General features: G+C 41.2%; 1 long non-coding RNA gene across 4 annotated transcripts in view; it reads left to right on the top strand.

Annotated features, from left to right (window-relative positions):
* LOC122205183 overlaps positions 1 to 14,565 on the top strand; it is a 54,642-nt gene extending 40,077 nt beyond the window's left edge. For 3 of the 4 annotated variants that reach the window (XR_006195937.1, XR_006195938.1, XR_006195935.1), the window contains 2 exons: positions 2,836 to 3,134; positions 8,609 to 8,913. This is a non-coding gene — a long non-coding RNA (uncharacterized LOC122205183). Of the gene's footprint in view, positions 1 to 2,835; positions 3,135 to 8,608; positions 8,914 to 14,482 lie in introns of those variants that run through there. The other variant, XR_006195936.1, reaches the window with a different exon arrangement.
* The last annotated feature ends 858 nt before the right edge of the window (positions 14,566 to 15,423 follow it).

The following is a 15,423-nucleotide window of genomic DNA, read 5'->3' as shown; positions in this document are numbered from 1 at the left end:
CCTTCCTCCAAACTTGGGCTTCCTGAATCTTAACAAGATACACTCTTCAATATGGTTTGTTCCGTCTTTCAAAGCTCTATCAAGCCTCATCCCCTCTGGGAAACCTTCAGACTAATCTAGCAAAGATTTCTACTCTGTGGGCTCAGAATCTATCAGCTCTGTCTCAAGCAAGCTGTGTGATCTCAGGGAAGTCACCTTCATTTTTTTTCATCTGCTAAATTAGGGTTTCAAGAATACCCTTCCCTCGAAATCATAGGATAATTAATGACACGGCACCTGGTAGTTCATCAACCTTTCAGTTCCTTGTTTTTTGTTTTTCTCATCTATGAAATGTTATGATAATAAAATGAGCCAACAAAGGTAGAACACTTAGAACAGTGAGCAGCACACAGCAAGCATATATGAGTGTTAACTATTATAATTCCTACTACATGACATGTCCATTCCTTAATAGATACTGCTTGGTATTAATTATAATAATAGTACATGAGAGCCCTCTTTATTACTCTGAACCTTCTTCCCACACTGATCTTGATCATTAAAGAATTGGTGGCCTGAGATCAGAGTTCCTGTTTGGAAATTCTAACTCCTGGCCCACGGTCCTTCGGTCATGGCACCAGCCAGCATGCTCCTTAGTTAAGAATCAAGGCTGGTGAACCATCCAACTTCAGGCACTCAGCTCCTCTGAGCCTCCTGCCCTCCTCCTGGCTAGAGAACACCGTGGGCTCTGCCTTTTCCCCAGCAATGCTGGCAACATAGGTTCTTATGCTGCTAAAAATATGCAGCTCAAGATTCAAGGTGAACCAGATGGACTGATTTTCAACTTGAACAAAAGATGAGACAGAAAGAATGTAGTATTTAGTGGCTTCTTCTTGGGGTTGAGCGGGCTGGGAGAGGTAAGGTTTTATCTTAACTTCTAAAGGATATTTTTTAATCCAATAGAGTTTCTAACTGGTTTGGTCAACAGTTATTAATGTAGATTCACTAGCAATGCCTTCTTAATGGAAGAGGGTGAGAAGCTTCTCAATTTGAGACACAGTCCCTCTGGCATTAAGGGACTTACCTGTCTTCCAACTTGACTTTTATCTCTGGGCTTCCTCCCTGGTGATTCCTGGTCCTTGATGGTTACAGAAACTTAAGATTCAAAAACACTTAGAACCTTGTCTTCTAGGGGATTCATTCTGTGAATCATGACTTCTGAACTAAAACTACATATGTAATATTTCTCCAGCAATAATGATGGGAGGTGTAGGTGCAGGGTTTGCTCTGTATGGTTTACAGTGGACCTACAGCATATTTTGGTAATTAGGAATACAGAGACTGAAGAAATGAAAATATTGCAAGAAATGTTGCAGCGCTTGGTATATTTAGTGAATAAAAAAGTAAAGAAAGTCTGAAGCCATGCACCATGGAAATAATCTTGATAATTTTCTAATGTTGACAATCGGTATCTATTAAATATTTTGGCTAGATCATAGGCTAGATACTTTCCAATACAACACTCCCTATAATCCTCATCAGCAGGGTGGTGACAAAGGAAGCAGTATGAGGCTCAGAAGAACCAGTAAGTTTGCCTAAGACCACACAACCAGGCAATGAAGAAGGAAGGATCAGACCAAGTCTCCAACATCAATGTCCCAGATACTACAGCCAAGTCTGTCTTTAAGTCCAGGGACAACCAGAGTTTGAATTCTGAGTATGGCAGAGTGGGGTTTGTCCAGGTGGAGTCCCCAGTCTGCAGCATCGGTGTCATACGGGAACTTGCTAGAAATGCAAGTGCTCTGGCCCACCCAGACACACTGAATCAACAACCCTGGGGGTGGAACCAAGCCATCTGGACTTTTCAGCAAGTCCTTTGCATGATTCTAACAACTACTGTTGTGTCAGTAACGTTGGCGAGAGCCTCAGAAAGGCAAAGTCAATTGCCTACAATCCTAGAACAGCACTAGGTTTTGAAATGAGGTTTGTCTTCCCTTAAACTTGTAATGTTGCATGAGGTGTTTTCTAGTGTAGAATAAGTTCTTTAGTGTCTGAGCTTCAGTTTTCTTAGCTGCCAATTAAAACAGTGGCCAAAGATGAAGATTCTGGAAATCAATAGCATATCTCCTATTTACTAGTCATGTGGCACAGGCAATTTGTTAATCTCTTTGTGATCTGGTTCCTCACCTGCTAAATGCCTCTTCAGGCTGTCGTGGCAATCAGTGAGAAACTGCCTGATCGGTACCTTTGCACAGTGCCTGGCACAGAAAAGAAGCTCAGTGACATGTGAGTCTGTTCGTGGACCTTAATAGCTCATCTTCTTTCTCTCTAAATAAAATGGACAATATCCTTACCCAGTGCCCGGAGCATAGTAGGTGCACAGTAAATGCTCAGTCCTTAAGGTTCTTTCTAATGGAGGCTTCTTTTATTCTCCTTGACAAGGTAAGTATCTCCCCAAGTGGTGTTTCACCTCCTGGATCTTCTCCCTGCAGCCAACTCCCTTAATGTCAAGCAGTGAAAGTGGATCCCCAGGAAATAAATTCCAAAGCTATTGTAATGGAAAGAGTCAGCTTCAGTCAACTTTACCATTAAACTCTTAATAAGAGAGTCTGCCCTATAAGGGAGTCGCCTTGCAGCACTTTCTCCTAAGAACTCTGGTTATTAACTATAACTCCCTGGAGATGTACTGCCCCGCCCCCCGCCCCTTTCAGAGCAGCCTCTGTTTTTCTCTAAGGAAGCCCTGGAGAGTCTCTGCATCCCACTTGGTAAAATAGTGATTTAATAAGATGCTTAATTATATTTGAACCAACAACGATATTTTATGGAATACTGTAATTGCATTTTCCATTTTGCTAGAAAATCGAACGCTGAGAAGCCTGTGAACTTGTCACATCAGTGTGCAGCCTGGACAACTGACAGACCCAACACCAAATGCTGTGGTTCCTTTTGCAATCGTCTGTAATTCTCCAACTCTGAGCAACAGGTTTAGAGGTCTCTCTGAACCCAGCCCCAGAGGAAACACTCAATACACAAGTATAACTTAATTGGCAATGTAGATGCGGACATTGAGGAAGGCTGGGTAGCCAGGAATTGTATACAAAGAGCCTACAGCTACTAATGTATAATCTTGTAACAAAACTGCACCATCACCTCTGGTAAGTCTTAATTTACTCATGTCTGAAATAAGAATAATAACAATGCCCATGCTGCTGGTAACGGAGAGGTTTGAAAGATACCACTGTAGCTAATGGCTGGACCTAGTAGGTATGCAATAAAACAAGAGTCTTCCCTTTGGTCCAAGGAGACAGCCTAGAAAAACTGACTTCAGTGTTTAAAAACAAACAGGAAAACAAAGAAAAGTGGGACAGCAATGCCCCCAGACTTTGCTTAGAGGAAGGCTCAGAATAATTAAAGCAAAGTCATGCTGGTGCTTTGCCCGTCTGTGCTTACCACTCAGCTCCTTGGCACAGTTCTGCATTGTCTTTACCTTTGTCCCCTACCGGCTGCAGATAGTGCCGGTGACAAATTGCTGTTTCCATGAATCACAGGGCTGTTAATCCCCACCGTGTCTCCTTAAAACACATCCCTGCATATCGCGTGATGCTGTGCTTTCTTTACAAATCTTTTAGTTGCCTAGTTACTGGGCTAATATTGATAATACCTGCTGCATTGCGTACCCAGCTCCTCTCTGTGGTATGCGGGGTCCCCAAAGCACCCTGTGGGCATGCTTCTGTCCCCAAACTGCTCCATGGGAGTTTTTCAAAAGATAGGCTTCAGCTTTCTCTGTTCTCAATACCTCATACACATCAAGACGTGGCCCATTAGGGGCGCCTGGTGGCTCGGTAGGTTAGCCATTCGACCTTGGTTTCTGCTCAGGTCACGATCTCACCGTCCTTGAGTTCGAGCCCCGTATCGGGCTCCATGCTGATAGCATGGAGCCTGCTTGGTTTTCTCTCTCTCTCTCCCTCTCTCTGCTCCTCCCCTGCTTGGGCTCTCTCTGTCTCTCAAAATAAATAAATCAGTTAAAAAATTTTAAGACATGGCCCATTATAAGCACCAAGGCAGTTTGGATGACATGGATGTGTCCCAAATTTGGGACCAGAAGTTTACAATCTTAAGAGTCTTATAGAGTCTTTAATTTTTTAAATATTCTACGTTTCCATACTAAAAACAAACCTGCTCATTATTTAAAAGTTGCAAATCATTAGGGGCACTTGGGTGGCTCAGTCAGTTAAGTGTCTGACTTCAGCTCAGGTCACAATCTCGTGGTTCACCAGTTTGAGCCCCACGTCGGGCTCCGTGCTGACAGCTCGGAGCCTGGAGCCTGCTTCAGATTCTGTGTCTCCCTCTCTCGGCCCCTCCCCCACTCATGCTCTGTCTCCATCCCAAAAATAAATTAAAAAAATATTAAAAATTAAAAAAAATTAAGGTTAAGAAAAGAATAAAACATTAAATATCTATATAAATATAGATAGGCATCTTTTTATCTAGATATAAATATACATATATAAGTATAGATATAATATCACCTAAAGAAAATCTCTATGAATGCCATGACACATTTCCTCCCAATGTTTTTTTTCTATTCATAGTTATTTTTTTAAATTTTGGTGTTTATAAGATAGCACTTACGTGAACCTTTTAAACTATCCTCTCTATATGTATGCTTTCCTGATAGATTCTCTCTATAAACATAATTTAAGTGATTGCATACTATTCCTCTGAGTAGAGGCATCAGCTTCCTTGACGCTTCCTCTAATGTTGTCCCTTACAGTGTTTTTAATTTTAAATTTCTTCTTATCATAAGTAATTCTATGACGGGCTACATTATAGGGCCCATAAAGCTGCCATTCCAGCAGAAGGAGACAGATCATAAACAAGAAATGTAATAAATAAATGAAATAGTACATAAGGGATAAAGGGGAGAGAGGACAGCAGAGGGACAGTTGCTGCTTTAAATACAGTGGTCAGGGTAGGCCTCACTAAGACTGAAGACTGGCAGGAAATAAGGAGGTCAGACACCCCAAGATCTGGTAGAAGATCCTTTCCGGGGAAAAAAAAAAAAAGAAGCATGCAAAGGCTTTGAGGTAGAAGAATTAACAAGTGGAGACAAAGATAATTTAGTGTAATTGTGCAGGGTCTTGCAGTCTGTGGCAGAACAGCCCCAGGCTGCTGAGATTCCATCTCAAGTGCCAAAGTTTCCGAACCTGGAAGCATCGGATGACAGAGTGAGCAGGCAGTCTTAACACTGCCCCTAGTCTAACTAAGCCTTCGACAGGTTTCTTCCTGAACACGACCTGCCTTTTCGTAGAGCGTTTGCTTCAGAAAACTTCCAGTCTTAAATTCTTTCTCTGTCCCTTTGAGATGTAAATCTTCTCCCAGACTGTTGCAAGTTTTATAACCCAGAAATGTCTTTCTCAAGGGCCTGGGAGCCATCTTTAAAATATACCCATCTGAGGAGAGAGTGCCCCTACTTCCTAGTCTCATCTCCATCACTGGTCGTGCCAACGTCATCATCTCTCACTTGGAATACTGCAATGACTTCTTAACCAGTCCTCTACGTGTTTACTACTCATTGTTTATTCTCTGTAGAGCAGCCAGAGAGCTCTTTTGAAAGTCAAACTGTATCCTACCTCTACCCAGGAACCTCCAGTTGTTTTCCATTACCCTTTCCATAAATTCCTAAGTCTTTCCTGGCTCCCCAAGGCCCTGCCTACTTCTCTGACTCAACACTATGCTCTTAGGTTCTCTTTCACTCCATCCCAGCCACTTCGGCCAATAACCCACCCACCCCGAGGGCCTCGGACCCTGCTGTTGGTACGGTGCAGACTCTCTGTATGGCTTCCATTCTAACTATTCAGCTACCTCCTGACATATGCTTTTCTCAACCCTTCTAACTGCCCCGTCTGAAAATGTAAATTTTGTCACTGCAGCCTGCTTTCCTAATACATACCTACCAGGACCAGACATTATGTGTTTCTTTTATTATTGCCTAACTCCCCCTCCTCACTAGAAGGCAAGCTCCATTTTGTTCACTGCTACATTTTTTGTAGCCTCACAAGTGAACAGTAAGTGTTGACAGAATGAAGGATAAGTAAAAGACTCTGAGGTGTCTGGTTGTTTAAAAACAGTGGTTCAACTTTCTCAATGTACTTATCCACCAAATCCTTTTCCATGTAACACTTCTCAATATGGAGCAAAATCAAAAGCTTAGATATAGTGGCAGCTTAAAGGTGGCTGAAAGATCTTTGATCTTGCCCTCATCAAGAAGCAGGGTCTATGTTGTCTCTACTTGAATGTGGGTAGTCCCTACGATCGCTCTCTGCAGTAGCATGTGGCAGAAAGGGTGCCATGCCAGTTTTCTGGGTGCAGATTGTAAGAAACTGTCAGCATCCACCTCCTGCCCCTTGGAAAACTCTCTTAGAGCCCTGAGGTGCCATATGCCAAGTCTGATTATCCTGCCAATGCCGTGCTGGAAGGGTGTGCACCCATAGGTGCTCCAGTCAGCAGTCTCAGCGGAGCACAGCCTTCTAGCCATACTCCCAAGGCACCAGACAAATGAAAGTAGGTATCCTGCACTCTCCACACCAGCCCGTCTGCCAGGGAAATACTACGGTCTCCACTGAGACAGAAGAGAAGGATCTGCTATGGAGCCCAGCCTCATTTCCTCACCACAAAAGCACGAGATGTACGAAAATGATTAATGTTTTAAAAACAACAAACCAACCTACATTTGGGTAATTTTTATGGAGCCATAGATTACTGGAATACCGATACAATCCATTCTTTTCATTGGGAGAGGAAAAAAAAAAAAAGGCATGGAGAGGAGAAAGTCACTTTGCCAAGGTGTCTTAGTGGATTCATAGCAGAACTGGGACCAGAACCCCTATCTATCCAGTGTTCCTGCCATGAGCAAAGGGTTTTAGGAGTTGCTCTGGATCCCTTCCTCCTTCTCTCACATGGGCTGTCCCCTTCAGTTTAAACCAACATTTGTTGAATACACTGTGGGTGTCAAACCAGACCTGGGAACATGTACATACTCATTTCATTCAGTCTCTCTAGCCAGAGGAGCTCTTTAGGAACCAGCCAGTGTGGACCAGCAAAGAGGGATGTCATCAAAGCTATAAAATGAGAGGCAAGTCCAGCCAGAGTGTAAATTGACCAGAATATATTTCATTCTCCTGGCTGCGAGGCCTCACACTTTTGAATGAATATGTGCTTAACTATTTATAATTGACCTTTGCACAAAGGAACATGAAATTTTTATAGCCCAAAGCTTCATTTATTAACTTTACTGGAGTGTAAAATATTTCTGTTTGCCATAAATTTATACCAGGACAAACAATATATATGCTAATTAGTAGTCATGTCGTTGTCTGCACGCTGTTGTGTTGGCTGGTCATTTCCAACAGGCAAAATAGCAGAATTCAATCGACAGATGACAATTGAATGGCTTGATACTTGCTGTTCAAACAGTGAAGTCTGGAGTGGTGAATTAATGGTGTTCATTATAACGAGTCCATTTCCTTTTCATTTCCTTTATAAATTAGTCCAGGTAACACGCTGAGTCCCTTCAAGAATGGCTCCCGGGAACCTGCTGAGATACACCTGCAAAACCCACAACTCAGCAGAATCCCTCCGGCTCTCATCCTGTGGTTTTCATGTTCCTTCTGGAGTTTCAAAAACTCACTGATGTTTCAGGTGTGGAAGGAGCCTTAGAGATCATCTCTACTGGTTTCACAGAGAAGGGGACTGAGACTGAGAGTGGTTAAGCGTGTTGCCCAGGGTCACATAGAAAGGCAGCGTTGGAGTCAGAGCTCAGGAGTAGGTCTCAGTAAAAAATAAAGCTGGGAAACCCCTGAGCGATCATCACTGTGTCCTATCTATTTAAGAGGTGGTAAAATAAAGGATCGAGGAGGACAAGTTCAAATGCTATAGACCTCATGGAGCCTAAATAGAACTTGAGGCTTCATTCTACTCATTCATGTGTCCATCAATTTAAGAGATGTTTACTGAGTACCTACTATGTGCTAGGTGCTGGAGGTGAAATGGTTATCCAAGTACACATAGCCCCTTCCCTCACAGAGTCTAAAATATAGGGCAAGAAATATATATCAATCAAATTGTCACACAAGCATATACTAGCAAAATGTGACGGGCACTATGAGTGTTAGAAGGGTGGGATATGGTCTAGTCAAAGGGGCTAGATATCATATGAGGGCTGAGATTGAATGAATAGAGATTGATAGGTGAAGTGTGTTGAGGTGGGTAAAACATAATTCTAAACAGAGGGAATGGCATGTGCAAGGGGCCTGAGGTACGAAGAAGCTTGGCCCATTACAGTAATTATAGAAAGCTTGTGATGGATATGTGCCCAGAATGAGAAGGGATGAGTCTGGTAAGGTGGTCCCAGTTTTGATCATATTGAACTTTGTGGGGTTTAGTTCTTTGTCCTAAGACATAGGGAGAGCAAATCAAGGCTTAGAGGGGCATGCAAATGGCATGCAAAAATAGAACACTTTGTTTCCATTGTAGCACATGTTATATTGAATTTCAATGTTGCTCCCATGGTTGGTCCTTAAGTGTAACCATTGCTTGAATCATGTCTATTTCTATCTTATATTTACAGCACCTAGTTCTTGGTATGTAAAGGAAATTTGTTCAGTTCTTGGTATGTAAAGTAAATTGGAATGCTGCCTGCTGCATGAAAACACAATTTTCCCATCATCACCTACAAAACATTGGCAAAGAAGGGCCGACTGTTTTGTCTTTATATCACATGGATTATTCCTTCCCTTCTCCATCATGATATAAGTGTGAAGATGCAAAATATCCCAAAGCCGATCCTTCTTCGTCTTTGCTAACAACAAATAAACCATTTTACTTCTCAGAACAATCTTTCAGCTAAATATTTCTCCGGTTATACATAATCTAAAGCCTCATGAAATTTTCTAGGAAAACTTTTGTTCCTCAATAAAAAGGAAAAATGAAACTGGTATCTCTAGCCAGCCTTCTTCTTGCCTTGATTTCAAATGCAATGGGTGGAGCTGCAGCAACCATCTTGTGACTAGGAGGTGACAAGGAAATGGCAAACAGACCTGTTAACATACAGCTACCAGTCTCCATACTGTCAAGTCCTTACTCTGGATCCATATTTGACCAACGAAAATAAATTTCTATTAGTTTTAGCCCTCTGGTTAGGCTTTCGGTTACTTGCAGGCAATCGTAGTTCTAGCTGATAGAAAGCTCTAACAAACTGCCTGTCACAAAATAGAAACTCAGTAACTATTCACTCTCTTCCAGACGCAGGCCACCCCCTTTTCCACCAAGCTATTTTTCTTATGCATTTCTCCATGTTTTGCTCTCTTCATTTGGTTTATCATGTGTATTCAAATACTGGAGATAGAGATGAGATAAAGATAGAGATAGGGATAGAAATGAGAGAGGGAGAAATAGAAAGAGAGAATGAGGAGAAAGAGGTTACCCTGGGAAGCTTAAAACCCTGTTGGAAGATGAGGGACTTGCACAGGTAAAATAATAACACCATACACAAACCTGCTGAGAAATGGGCACAAGGTCTGTGTTGCAAATCCCATCTTGCCATTAACAACAGCAGAACTTTGGAAAGTCACATCACCATCTGGGATCTCTATCTACATTTGCAAAATAAGGAGGCTTAGATCATCTCAAATGCAGTCCTCCTCAAAAGATATTCCACAAACCACCACATCTAAGTCCCCGATGAGGCTTGTAAAACATAGACCCCTGGGTCTGGACTTAGAGTCTCTGGGACTGAGAATGAATGATGGGCATCTCAAGCATGCTCCTGAAGTTGTTATAGCACTTGAGACCCATTGTCAAGTTCTATTCTTGATCTAGGACTGTCTGATTTACTTGGAACGAAGTACAAACTCTATATTTTAGATGTGCAGTTAAGGCAGAAGCCTGATGCTTTAAAGCATTGTTTTAATTGACTTAAGATGATTGAGAGCTAAGGCTCCAGTGCAGCTGGAGATCCCAGCTCCTCCCGAACGAGAATCAAAGTTTACTGACAATTGCTGAATTAAATTATAGGAATCTCCACGGTGTTTGCTGCTGGAGCTGTTCACAGTGTTGTCAAAACACCCTCTGTGCATATGTATCTGTGTGGATGTATGTTTGAACACATGCATGCCTGTGTATAAATATATGCATGGTCACATATGGATGTGCACATGGGCTATCCACAAACAGACTAATGTTTGTGCATAGGGATCAAGTATGCATCGCTATATACAGCTACATGTGCCTACAGACACACATTTCTGAATATTTGTACTTACACATTCACACGAGATTACACATATGTATATAAATGTACCATGTTTTGCACCATTTGTTACTGATTTAAAACTGAGTTGTGAATAGAAAATAGTAAAAATCTTTGTTTGATAGTCCCCGAGGTGTGGGAAAATAGAAGAGACTATTGGACAATTTGCAGAGGTTAGACTCAGGACGTTAATTTCATTTAGTTTCTTGAAATATCTTCTTATAAAGGTTTTTTTTTTGGGGGGGGGGAGGTTGTATTTATTTTCAATGAGGACAGAATGCTGGGCTTCTTGTTCCAGCACTATGCATAACACATTGGATGTTCTTGGGCAAGCCATGTGATCTCCATGGGCCACAGTTTCCCGTTCTTCTTCTATAATCTTAGAGTCCCTTGTTCAAACCTGAATGACAACATTTACAGTTTGTGTCTATTTTCCTTAGAATATTAATGTCCCTTTGGTAATAGGAACTACATCTTACTCACCTCCATTTTCCCAATGTCTATGAGAGAACCTAGCATGTTATGATGGTGATAGTGATGATGGTGGTGATGGTGATGGTGATGATGATGGTGGTGATGATATCACTGATGAGGATAGTGATGATGGTGATGGCGATGATGGTGATGGTGATGATGATGGTGATGGTGATGATATTACTGATGATGGTGATGATGGTGATGGCGATGATGATGATAATGGTGATGGTGATGGTGATGATGGTGATGATATTATTGATGATGGTGATGATGGTCATGGCGATGATGATGATAATGGTGATGGTGATGACGGTGATGGGGATGGTGATGATGATCATGGTGATATTACTGATGATGATGACAATGATGGTGATGGCAATGATGATGATGATGGTGATGGTGATGATGATGGTGATGATGGTGATGATATTACTGATGATGATGGTGACGATGATGATAATGGTGATGGGGATGATGATGGTGATGGTGATGATATTACTGATGATGATGATGATAATGGTGATGGGGATGATGGTGATGGGGATGATGATGGTGATGGTGATGATATTACTGATGATGGTGATGATGGTGATGGGGATGATGATGATAATGGTGATGGTGATGACGGTGATGGGGATGGTGATGATGGTGATGGTGATGATATTACTGATGATGATGATGATAATGGTGATGGTGATGATGGTGATGGGGATGATGATGGTGATGGTGATGGTGATGGTGATGGTGATGACGGTGATGGGGATGGTGATGATGATGATGATGATGGTGATGATATTACTGATGATGATGACAATGATGGTGATGGCGATGATGATGATGATGGTGATGGTGATGATGATGGTGATGATGGTGATGATATTACTGATGATGGTGGTGACGATTATGATAATGGTAATGGGGATGATGATGGTGATGGTGATGATATTACTGATGATGATGATGATAATGGTGATGGTGATGATGGTGATGGGGATGATGATGGTGATGGTGATGGTGATGACGGTGATGGGGATGGTGATGATGATGGTGATGATATTACTGATGATGATGGTGACGATGATGATAATGGTGATGGGGATGATGATGCCAATGACAAATGAAACTAGTATTTACTGAACTTCACTTTTAAGTACTTTACATGGACAACATCATTTAATTTTTACCACAAACCTTGAAGCAATACAATTGACCCTTAAACAACAGGAGTTTGAATTGCACACATCCACTTATAAATATTTTAAACACATGTTTAATTCCAGAATAATTAAAATACAATGTTATATTAGTTTAAGGTGTATAATATAGTGACTCATCAGTCCTATACATTACTCAGTGCTCTTCATAATAAGAATATATATATATTTCTTATAAAATTTTTATATTAATATATATTTTTATAATATACATATATATTGTATATATTATATATATATATATATATATATATATATATATATATATATATATATATATTAGAGACAGCAAGCATGCATGTGTGTGCACACAAACAGGAGGGGCAGAGAGAGAGAGAGAGAGAGAATCTTAAGCATACTCTATGGTCAGCATGGAGCCCAATGCAGGGCTTGATCCCATGGCCCTGGGATCATGATTTGAGTTGGAATCAAGAGCTGGATGCTCATCTGACTGAGCCACCCAGGTGCCCCATGGTAAGTATACTAGTGTACTCTTAATCCCCTTCACCTATTTTGCCCATCCTTCCACCCATCTCCCCTCTGGTAGCCATCTATTTGTTGTCTATTGTTAAGAGTCTGTTTGTTTGTTTGGCTCTTTTCTTTTCTTTGTTTCTTTGTGTTATTTCTTTTTCTTTTTTTTTTTAAACTTGTTTTTTCATGTTTATTTTTAAGTGAGAGAGACAGAGTGCGAGTTGGGGAGGGGCAGAGAGAGGGAGATACAGAAATGAAGCAGGCTCCAGGCTCTGAGCTGTCAGCACAGAGCCCAACATGGGGCCCGAACTCACAAATTGAACTGTGAGATCATGACCTGAGCCAAAGTCGGATCCTTAACTGACTGAGCCACCCAGGTGCCCCTGATTTGTTTTATTTCTTAAATTCCACATGTAAGTAAAATCATAAGGCATTTGTCTTTCTCTTATTTATTTCACTTAGTATTATGTCCTCTAGATCCATCCATGTTGTTGCAAATAGCAAGATTTCATTCTGTTTAATGGCTGAGTAATATTCCATTGTGTGTGCATATGTGTGTGTGTGTGTTTGTGTGTGCACACCATTTATTTATCATTCATCTATTGATGGACACTTGAGCTGTTTCCATAATTTGGCTATTGTAGATAATGCTGCAATAAACATAGCAGTGCATATATCAATGTGTTGTAGCCTTTACATAAATACCCAGTAGTGGAAATATTGGTTCATATGGTAATCTATCTTTAACTTTTTAAGGAACCTCTATACTGTTTTACACGGTGGCTGCACCAGTTTGCATTCCTACCAACAGTGCACAAGGGCTCCTTTTACTCCACATCCTCACCAACACTTGCTATTTCTTGTGTTTTTTATTTTTGTCATTCTGACAGGGGTGAGGTGATATCTCATTATGGTTTTGACTTGCATTTCCCTAATGACTGGTAATGTTAACCATCTTTTCACGTGTCTGTTGTCCAACTGTATGTGTTCTTTGGAGAAATGTCCATTCATGTCTTCTGCCTGCTTTTTAACTAGATGATGATGATGATGATGATTTGGTGTTGAGTTGTATAAGTTCCTTATACCTTTCAGATACTGAACCTTTATTGGATATGTCACTTGCAAATGTCATCTCCCATTCAGTAGGTTGTCTTTTAGTTTGTTGATTGTATGAATTTTTAAAATAAATACGGTACAGTACTAAAAACATATTTTCTCTTCCTTATGATTTTCTTAACTTTTTTCTCTATTTTATTATTAGAATACAGTATATAATGCATAGAACATACAAAATTGGTATTCATTGACTGTTTATGTTATTAGTAAGGCTTCTGGTCACAGAAGACTTAGTAGTTGAATTTGGGGGACTCGAAAGTTACATGTGGATTTTCAACTGCATGGAGTGTTGACACCCCACACCCCTGCATTGTTCAAGAGTCAGCTACACTACCATTCTCCCTATTTTGGGAAGATTTTGGCTCAGAGAAATCAACTAACATGCTCAGGAGTACCAGGCTAGGAACTATCATAACTTGAATTCAAATCCAAGTCTGCCTGACTCTGAGAGGTCATATGGACCACGTACTGCTTAGTAAAGAGTTATTAAATGATGCATTATAAGAATGATATTTAGTAGAATGAATTGGATTCCCAAAGAGCCTCATCTACAGAGAACAGATTCTGGTTTAGAGTCACATAGGAGAGGCACATTTTAACGTTGAAAGGGATCACAAAAGTCCCCAGACACATAGGGAGGTAAAGTGACCTGTTCAAGGTTGCATGATTATAGTTACCGTGGCAATAATAAAGATAGGATACTGTATTCTTCATTCCCAGCCCAGGTGTGCTTTCTACTATTGCAGAGGGCTTTGTATCCTTTCCTCTTTTCATACAAAAAGACAAAAAGACTTCAAGGTTACCTTATGGTATCTATAACAAGCAAATCAATGGAAGTTTCCTCCACACAAACATGAGTTGCAATTATCATTGTTATTATTATAATTCTGCTGTTTATGCCTCTTCTCCCTGTTAGTTCCCAGAATCAGTGGACAGACACCAGGACAGGATAATTAAATACACTGAAGTGCTTGTCATGACTCCACATGAATCCAGGAGACAGAGCTTTCATGGACCAATCACCTCATTCCCCCAAAGTGCTCCCTCTCATAATTAAAAATTAAACCGTTTTCCAATGAAATAATTTTGTTCATTCTTCTTGCTCCCGCTCCAGTGCCTGTGGCACCAGCTAAATTTCAAATTAAATAATTCAGCTGCAATACATTTAAAATAGATCACGTTGAGCGCTTCACTTCCGATTGGCTGCAAAACCAGGCCAATTGAACAAGATTCTCATGGATGTCACCTGCCAAGGGTGTGCAAGGCATGGGATTCCATTAATGAGGGATGATCACCTTTCTCTATTTTCTTATTCCCGGGCTCTGGCACAGTGAAACTTTCCCCCTCTTTAAACCATTTTGTCTCATTTTTATCCCTTTGTTCTCATTTTCCTCCCTTTGATCAAATCAAAATCTTCCTTTAGAATACAGGTTCCTCCCCCATTTTGCTTTTCCGGTCGTCAGTTCTCAGCTTGCTTTCAACATCTGCTTGTTTGCCAAGGCAATAGAGACAGATTACCACTCTCCCCCTGTGCCGTGCGAGGAGGAAGTAGAAGACAGGATGGATTAAGGGACTGTGCTGAGTCAAATACTCTCTCCTCCTGGGGCTGCCAGTTTTCATCTGGCTCAGGCTGCCAGAATCTCAGAATCATTATTTCATTTGACAGATAATACTGTAACGATAGTCTGCCCTGCTAATGGTCCTCACCTGGGGAGCCAGCATGGCAGAGAGAGGTGCTGTGGCAAAAAAAGAACCCTGATGGGGAGGAGGCAGGGGTCTGATGTGCGGATGTGTGATCCTGAAGGAGCCACTTAATCACTCTGGACCTCAGTTTCCTCAACTGGACCCTGCTCTGCC

Source organism: Panthera leo, chromosome D4 (genome assembly GCF_018350215.1).
Source record: "Panthera leo isolate Ple1 chromosome D4, P.leo_Ple1_pat1.1, whole genome shotgun sequence".
In the NCBI taxonomy this organism is placed as follows: domain Eukaryota; kingdom Metazoa; phylum Chordata; class Mammalia; order Carnivora; family Felidae; genus Panthera; species Panthera leo.
The sequence above is the reverse complement of the archived record's forward strand: the minus strand, read 5'-3'. Positions and strand labels throughout refer to the sequence as shown.